At 40.6% G+C, this 9628-nt stretch overlaps 1 long non-coding RNA gene across 1 annotated transcript in view; it reads right to left on the bottom strand.

Annotated features, from left to right (window-relative positions):
• Positions 1-6204: 6204 nt before the first annotated feature.
• LOC117063385 overlaps positions 6205-9628 on the bottom strand; it is a 32138-nt gene continuing 28714 nt past the window's right edge. The window contains exon 3 of the long non-coding RNA XR_004428893.1: positions 6205-6725. This is a non-coding gene — a long non-coding RNA (uncharacterized LOC117063385). The remainder of the gene's footprint in view (positions 6726-9628) is intronic.

The raw sequence follows: 9628 nt of genomic DNA, 5'->3' as shown, positions 1-9628 counted from the left end.
TTTTGAGTGTTGGAAAGAGAAGGCTAAAAGGTGCTTTAATTTATTATTTTCAAGTATATGACAGGATAGGGTATTTTTCCTCCTAAGGAGAATGAAAGCTTTTAATGCCTACAATGAAATATGAAGTAATAAACTTAAAGCAGACAACCTTTCCATGGGTGTGGCAAAGCGGCTCCCAACCGCCATGCCTGTGGAAACACTCAAATGTGCTATTGAGCAGATTTGCTGCTGTCGCTCTTGGATACGGTAAAAGTGTGCTTAATAAACGTAGTTTTTCCCCTTTCTGAGTACTCTGTTAATGTTTTTCTCAGTGCCCCTTTCCAAGTGCACTTAATATTTTGGGCAACATGAAGCTAGAATTTGCATGTCTGCTCCTCTTGGAATACATGCCCACCTCTGCCCATCCAGTATGACCTACTTTCCATCTCTTAAGAGAGGAAGAGAGGTGGAACCTGTATTTATTAAACACCTGCCATGCACCGTGACCTACAGATGAGAAAACTGAGATTCAGAGACATGAAGTCATCCGCTCATGGCCTCTAGCCAGCCTGACTCAAATGCAAGCATCATCCAATCTGCAGCTGCACATTTCTAAAGCCTTTATAATTCACAGCCTCTCGTTTTGCAGAGATTCTCTCTGCCTGGCCTATTTGTTCCAGCTTCCTGGCAGCTTTATTTAGGTGATAATAGAAGAATCTTGCTGCTTTATGAGGTGATAATCCAAGTCCTATGTGGATAACTATTATTTTAGGTTGAGTGGTTTATCCCCTTGATAAAAAGAGGTAGATTATTGTTCTGAAAACCCAAAGTCTTCCTCTTATTCTTGCATTAAAGAAACTTACATATTTACTTTTAGCAGAGGCCTCAAAGCTGAGATGAGCAGACCCTCTGCCAGCAGAAGCCAGGTATCAGAAATGCGCTTCCTTCTCTGTTGGCTGAGATTTGAGGAAGTCACCTGCAATTTTAGGGATTTTCACCTTATTCCTTTTATTTGTACTTTTAAAGGGGTTATAGGGTGAGCAACTGTCCCATTTTTCCTCGGGACTGTCCTGGTGTTAACCCTGAAAGTCCTGCATCCCAGAAAACCCTTCAGTTCTGGGCAAACCAGGATGATTAGCAACCCTGCTTCAAACCTCAGCTGGAAGAAATGATAAAAAGACAAAGTGGACAGTTGAGTGGGAACTAAAACAGAAGTTTGTTAAAAAATAATTTACTGTCTCGAGGCATTGCAGCCACTTTCATGTTTTTCTGGTGACAGAGTGGGGTCTTTTAGGAAAACAACCTAAAAATCCGTAACTGGGGACTGGCTAAGTAAAATTTGAATGCTCAATCACTGGAATATTATGCTGCCTTAAAATTTAAGAGGGTAGATGTATACATGACCATACTGAATAATTTCCAAGATTGGAACAAAAATAATCATGTATAAATATTTTGCACATGCAATTTATGGAAAGGTACTATATCAATTTTCTCTTGCTGTATAACAATGTCACCTCAAACCTAGTGCTTATAACAATGCATACTTATCTCCCAGTTTCTTTGGGTCAGGGATCTGGGCATGGCTTTGTTGGATTCTCTGCAAGGCTACCATCAAGGTGGTGGTTGGGGCTGTGTTCTCATTTGGAGTTTTGACTGGAGAAGGAGCTACTTTTTCAAACCCATGTGGTTGCTGGCAGAATCCAGTACCTGTGGTTGTAGGACTGAGTGATTTCTTCTATCAGCAATGTCTGTCCGTGGGAGGCCGCTCTTGCCTTCTACCAGCTGCCCACAGTTTCCTGTCACATGAAGTTTCCAGCATGCCATTTGCTTTCTCAAAGTCAGCAAGCAAGCAAGAAGCTCAAGCAAGATAGCACTACAGTCTTCATAACATAGTCACATCATCACACAATCGTCATCACATATAACCTGCCGCCTTTCCTGTGTTCTCTTGGTCGGAAGCGAGTCATAGGTCCTGTGCTCTTCAAGGGATGGGAGAGCTCAAGGGTGGGAAACTAGAAGTTGGGGGTCATTGGGCCACCGTAAAGGTCTGTCTGCTACAGTGTTTAAGAAACTGGCAGCAGCACCTGCCTCTAAAGAGAGGGCCCAGAGCACAGAGTGGGCAGAGACTTGCTTTCATTATTTTTCACACATTAATTTTGGTTTTCTTTGCCAAGTGCATTCATTACATTTTTTGTTAAAACAAAACACACACCAAAAAACAAAACAACAAAACAAAAAACCTCCAGACAAACACATTTCACGAATTACTTAAGAAAATAAAAGACGAGGGACACGGCCTTTTTCCCCTGGGTAAATGCCATCATAACCCTTTAACTCCAGCATTATATGTGCTTAGCACCAGCATCTGGCCAACGCTGACATATGACTTCACCTATATATCAAATTCAAGGAGTGTTTTATGACAACTTTAAGACTTTGTAAAGAAATGCTATTGTATCTTAACCAGGCACGGTGGCTCATGCCTGTAATCCCAGCACTTTGGGAGGCCAAGGCAAGTGGATCATTTGAGGTCAGGAGTTCAAGACCAGCCTGGCAAACATGGTGAAACCCTGTCTTTACAAAATACAAAAAAATTAGCTGAGCATGGTAGCCTGCACCTGTAATCCCAGCTACTCTGGAGGCTAAGGCAGGAGAATCACTTGAACCCCAGACGCAAGAGTTGCAGTGAGCTGAGATCGCACCACTACACTCCAGCCTGGGCAACAGAGCAAGACTCAGTTTCAAAAAAAAAAAATGGTATTGTATCTCTTAAAGACTTTGTTATGGCGTATTCAGTTGTTTGGAAAGGTTACACTGTGTAAAGTGGTCCATTCAGTATTAAAGAGTAAACCAGAATAATGCCATTCATGGTATAGATGAGGAGACGTCAAGCATGCTGATGTTTGCTCACAGGGATGTACTAAGAAGCTGCCTGGGAAGCAAACAGCTCTGAGATCTCATAAACCCCCAGCACGGTCCATGGACCAGCAACATTGCCATCACCTTGGAGCTTGTTAAAGAGGCAGAATTTCTATTCGCATGCTAGATTTACTGAATCAGAATTTGCATTTTTAGAAAGTTCAAATGCACGTTAAAGGTTGAGAAGTTTTCTTCTAAACGACCCCATACTACTCTGTAGAGTACAATACAGACCCAGAAAAACACCCACGTTTTCACAGTAAATATCCACACAAGAATGCTTATTGCAGCATTGTTTATAAGAGCCCCCCCCCCCCAAAAAAAAAATCCTGGAAAAATAAAACTAATTGATCATCTGTAGGGGACTAAAAAGTAAACTACAGTGTATTTACCAAAGGAACACTATAAGAAGTTAAAATTAACAAGCTACAGCTACATATATCACAGATATATAGATAAATTAACATGTGGATAAATTTCATAAAGATAATATTTAGCTCAAGAAAAAGGAATAAACAAAACCCGAAGTTGCAAGAAGGAATATACAATACAATACCATTTATGTAAAGGTCAAAGATGTGGTATATGGAGGCATACATAAGTAGTGAAATAAGCATGAAAAATGACAAATGCCAAGTTCAAGACAGAGGTTTCACTTGAGATGAGGAAAAGGGGAATGAGAAAAGATAAACAGAACATTTTCAGTGTATATTTTTCATGCTAGATGGAAGATACATAGAGGTTTATTATATTTTCTCTACCTTTTTTATATACTAAAAATATTTCACAATTTATAAAAGTACAGCTTTTCTAGATGATGCCAAATTTTCCTTCAAAATACACATATAGATGTGTGACCTCACAAGCAGTGAGTCCTTACCCAGTCTCAGGTGGTCAGACTTCTAATTTTTGGCTGATCTGCTGAGCAGGTGAGAAATGGCATCATATTGCTGCTTTAATCTTCCTTTCTTTCTTTTATCAGGGAGGTTGAACATGCCCTTATGCGCTTATTGACCATCAACCTTCCTCTTCCAGGAATTGAATTTCACACCCCTTGTGCGTTTTTTCTGTTTATTTGCTTTTCCTTGTTGTTTTGTAGGAAACACTAATTAAGAGCACAGGGAATGCAAGCTGATGTCCTTTTTCTGTTTAAGTTGCAAGTAGGATCTCTCTTAAACCAGACAGAGCAAAGGCTAATGGAAGATGTCCAGATACAAACTGGGTCACATCTTAGGTTTATCACTGCAACCATACACTTAACATTTGTGTTCATTACTGTTAAATGCATTACTATTAATGCATTATTATTAAATGCATGGCTCTCAAAAAGTAAGGTCAACCCTAAAAATCAAAGAAGCAAAAATTGTTCCTGTATGAAGTTAATATCTTATGGGGTCTTCAAGTTGATGTCACTCTTCTTGCATTAAAAAGTATAAAAACACTCAATTAAACAACTAAATGCATGGGATTAGCAACTCTACATGTTTCTCCATGGTAACATTGTATTACCGTGCAGAGCTTCACAATTTTATTCACTTTTGCTGACATTTTAGGGGGAAAAAAAACAACAAAATAGCAAAAAATGTTGAGATTTTCCCAATCAGCTGTAATTTGTGTTAGTCCTGTGTGTGTGCGCGTGTGAGTAAGCATGTATGTGGTCTTTAAGAAAATGACAATCTCTGGAAATTACTTAATGGAAGAAATTTCTTTTTGTATTTGATCCTTCTATAGGTGTCACTGTTTATATCTTAAAAGAAAGACACATTTTCTTATTTAAACTAGGAGGAATCAATTTCTTCAGAATGCTGAGAAATCTTTACGCTAAACAATTAAGGAATGTCATTTATGTGGTAGATGTTCCTCAGCATAATTTTGGTAGCAGCCCGAAAACAGCTTCAGTTCCATTTATCATGGGAAAGGTAACGTTGCCTTGGTGAATGAGACACTTATTGCTTTAAGTAAAAATGGGCCTTTTCTCAGCCCCATAGTGTCAACGGGAATTTTAAGCATTACAAAACAGAAACTTCATAGACATGTGTTATAATGCTTAAGTTTGAAGTTTAACCCTATTTCCAGGGACTGGCTGTATTGCTCTAAGATTTCAGATATACTTAAACTCCTCAAGGATTCGGTCATTTGCTCAGTGATTCTCAACCTTTCTGTGCTCCTCCAGCTCTCAATGTGCCCCTCAGTTACGATTCAGCCCACATCCCTGCATTGAGCCTGACATTAGGAAATGGAGGAATTGCACAGGCACAGTGACCACCACCAGGCAATGCCAAACTGAGCAGGGCAGGCAGCAACAGCACGTCAAGGACACTGTCTTAGACTGGCCAGGCAAATGGAAGATTAGCGGAAATCCCATCTGCCCAAGATAAACTTTTGCATAACAAACAGTGCCAAGATACTGGGGCCATGGAAGGTCTGTAAAACAGGATCTGTCGTATGTTGAACCAGCCTTGCATCCCAGGGATGAAGCCCACTTGGTCATGGTGGATAAGCTTTTTGATGTGCTGCTGCATCCGGTTTGCCAGTATTTTATTGAGGATTTTTGTATCGATGTTCATAAGGGATGTTGGTCTAAAATTCTCTTTTTTTCTTGTGTCTCTGCCAGGCTTTGGTATCAGGATGATGTTGGCCTCATAAAATGAGTTAGGGAGGATTCCCTCTTTTTCTATTAATTGGAATAGCATTAGGAGATACACCTAATGTAAATGACGAGTTAATGGGTGCAGCACACCAACATGGCACATGTATACATATGTAACAAACCTGCATGTTGTGCACATGTATCCTAGAACTTAAAACATAATAAGAAAATCAATCAAACAAACAAAAACCAGGATCTGTCTGAGCATTCGAGGAAAGGGGATTCTTAGGAATTCTTAGGAGTTCACCTAACTCCCTTCATCAACTTCTTTTCCCAGCTCTGTTTGGAAATTAGTGATTGAGAGTGAAGCCCACCACCTCTGGGCCCATGCAGTTGTGTGTTGTGGATCCATTGGCTGTGTGTGAGCAGGAGCAGATGGGGTCAACCAGTGCTATGAAGCAAACAAGAACAAAGGAGAAACTTACAGAGTAAGAAATTGAGGAGGCTCTGGGACATGAAATACCTTGCCCACAAATCTCATGGCTAGTTGGGGCATAGCAGAGATTACATCTGAGGTATGACTCTCAAGCAATTATAAGTATCTAATATGGCATAATACGAAGACTAACTCTCCCTCCCATCTCAGAGTGACAGCATCTTATTACCACACTTCTTGGCTTAATCTTAAGACTTCCAGCTCTCTCTCCCACCCCCCGGTTCACCCTGTCTCTCTCCACTCCTGTTTCTAGCTGCTCATCTATACTTTCTGGCCACCTTGTCACTAGCTCACCTTGCTTCCCAAGCTGGTCTGGGGACTGCTGTGCTCCAAAATGTGAACACACACGGCCCTTCTTCTCCCTCATCTCTCTCATTTCTCCAAACACTGACTGCAAACACATAGTCAGGTCATGAAAGCACCAAACTTTGTCTGAAGGATTTAACACAATATCAGTGCTTGACAAAAAACAGAAGGTAAATTAAAATAATGTTAACAAATGTAGGTTTGATGGAAAGACACTGTGTTTGTGTTTGACAACTTATAATTGGGTGTCAGACCTCACTGGCCTGACAGTTCATTTGCTGCTTCTTGCTGCAGGGAATATCATAATGATCTTTGTCCTCCACGGGTCCCAGCTGGCTACCATGTAGCTGATCTCTCCAGAGACCTTTCTCTCTATTTTACCACCTCTCTTCTCTGAGTTCAGCCTTCCTCAAATTCTCCTTCCTTCTTGAGCTGCTAAGAGAAAACAGAAATTTCTTATTATTTAATTTGTACAATAATTTTGCTTTCTTGTCTCTATCTTCCCACTTTAGACTACCCTTAGGCCTCACCTGTTATCACCAAAAATGTCATTCACATATTTTCTGTAAAAAAAAAAAAAAAAATTAAAGTCTCTACAATTTGTAATACAAAACAATTCCTTCTTGTTCTTGCATTACAAATTTTAAATTCCTTTAAAATTACAGTGTTTTTATGACTTTACATGTATTAGATTAGAAATCTCAGAATAATTATATTAACATTTCCTCCAACAATTACTGAAAACAGTTTAAGTGATTTTTTGCAGGGATTTTTTTTCCCTGGGGTATATCCCACTGGGGTTACACAGTCATTTATGTTTTTTAAAATCACTTAGAACAACTTTTCTCTGTGTGGTTTTGTCACCAAATGGATAAATAGGTAAGGTCATTTACGGAATTTTACTTTCAATTCTAACTAATTCCTTTTAATTTATTTAAATTTTTTAATAGACAATTTACAAGTTTCTAAAGTAAAATCTGCAATGTGTGGTATGCACCCTTTTTCTCCTCTTGTTCCTCTCAAATCAGTCTGGACCTGGCATTCATAATGGTCTTTGCAAAATGCAGATCCTGGGACCCTTCCTCCTTCCTGCTTGCCAACATTCACTCGCTGCTCTAAACACTTTAGCATGGTCAACTGGGCTGTGCGTGAGCAGGCCCTTACCTCCCTCTCCAGCTCCTTCTCCATTCTTACTCTTGATGCTCCAATTTAAACTGAATTCAGTCAGAGGCTTGAAAGTATCAGGCCTTTCTTTTGCTTGAGCTTTTGCCAATTTCACTCCCTTTGTCTGAAGCACTCCCATTGCTCACATACTGTGTGGTTTCACCCCCTTTGTTCCTTTTGTTCAGGCATACGGTTGTGGCTAATCTGCCTTATGGAACAGGGACCGCCCCTTCTTGAAGGCCCAAGCTCTCTGCCTCACACTGGGAGAAGATCCTCTCCACATGCAGAGAACCTTTATAATAATCAAGGAAATATGTTATTAGAGCAACAAATGTACAGGTGTCTGCCTGTACTCCATGGTGCCAGCTGTAGCCGCTCCAGAAGGATTCTCTGTGGATCAAGGTCCTCTTCCACGCACCCATGACACTCCACGTACATGACATTCAACACACTGTAATATACATGCCTGCTAATGTGTCTGCATCCTGCACTGAAATGTATACTTTGCGAGGAGAGAGACTTTGTCTATTTGATTCACCATTTTATCCTCAGAGAGAAAACCTTGTCTGACTCTAGGGCCTCCACCACCCTGCATAGGATGAGCAGCCGAGGGCTCTTCTGTAGTCTACACACTGCACAGTCACACACAGCAGCCCTGCCTGGCATAAAGTATTTTCTCATTAAATATCTATCGAAGTAATTAATCCTTGACTTTGACCTGTACTTCCTAATGGCTTTATTGCTGATCCTCTTTTTCTTTTTAAATTTTATTTTTGGCGTTTTGAGCATTCTTTAAACATGAATTTCTCTGAAGATTGCACTACCATTTTTCAAAACAAAGACATTGAGGCTTGCAGTGTGACTTCATTCCATAAGCCACACACCCCACCCCTCTGCACCAAGATGCCCACCTGATCCACCAACAATGACATGCCTTTTTTTTTTTTTTTTTTTTTTTTTTTTTTGAGATGGAGTCTCTCTCTGTAGCCCAGGCTGGAGTGCAATGGTGCGAGCTCAGCTCACTGCAAGCTCCGCCTCCCAGGTTCACACCATTCTCCTGCCTCAGCCTCCCGAGCATCTGGGACTACAGGCGCCCGCCACCATGCCTGGCTAATTTTTTGTATTTTTAGTAGAGACAGGGATTCACTGTGCTAGCCAGGATGGTCTTGATCTCTGGACCTTGTGATCCGCTCTCCTCAGCATCCCAAAGTGCTGAGATAGCACTTTTTATTTGAGAGCTGGCTTCTTCTATTTTCAGTTCTTTGAAGGAATAGTAGGTGGTACAGGAGAGGATGCAGCTGGAACCATTACTGTTTGTTCTGCAGAGACAGCAGGCCCTGTACTTCGCCTGTTTCAAAGCTTGGGAGAATTTGGAAGCAGAAAGTTCACAATCGCTACTTTGTGGTTTTACCCTCATTATTCCTTTTGTACACACATATGGTTGCAGCTAATCTGCCTTGTGGAACAGGACCCACCCCTTCTCCTTGAATGCCCAAGCAGTCTGCCTCACACTGCAAGAAGACCCCACATGAAAAGAATCTTCAGAATAATCAAGGAAATACATCATTTGAGCACCAAGCCTCCTTTCCTCCACATTGTTAACAGAATTGTCAAAATACCACTTTTGTTGTAATTAAGATTCTTCAAAATATGAAGACATTCATGGAGAATGCTTTCTCCCACGTTCCATGACAACAGAGCTGTGTGCTACAATGAGAGCCTGATGCCCCCTTTACAACCTGCATTCTAAAGACAGGGCAGCTACTCTGTCAGCCCCTGGTTGGGCGCTTTTTAGTCCCCTCTAAAAGTCTTCAAAACTGGAAATAATGCACTGATAAAGTATTTTTAGAACTGTGCTTTGTGTTTTTCTGCTTAAACAACAGGGAGAACACATGTAAGTGGTATAGGAGGAGGATCTGGACATAGATCTATCTCCTCTTCAAGCATTCTTTCCAAGTCTCCTTGTTTTGCTTCCTGAAATATTTATATGAGCAAATACCTCAATTTATCATAAGGAAAGTCTGGGATGACATAGTCAAATACACTCATCCATAAAAGAAGATAAAAACTCGCAATGGATACTGAGGTGGCCAACTGCCGTTCAACATTTAGATCTGTTAACAGCAACAAGTAAATACTGGTGAAATCGGTTTTTTTTCTTTCACTTCAAG

Source organism: Trachypithecus francoisi, unplaced genomic scaffold (assembly GCF_009764315.1).
Source record: "Trachypithecus francoisi isolate TF-2019V2 unplaced genomic scaffold, Tfra_2.0 Lachesis_group18, whole genome shotgun sequence".
NCBI classification, from domain to species: Eukaryota; Metazoa; Chordata; class Mammalia; order Primates; family Cercopithecidae; genus Trachypithecus; species Trachypithecus francoisi.
Note: the sequence above shows the minus strand (reverse complement) of the source record. Positions and strands in the feature narration are given on the sequence as shown.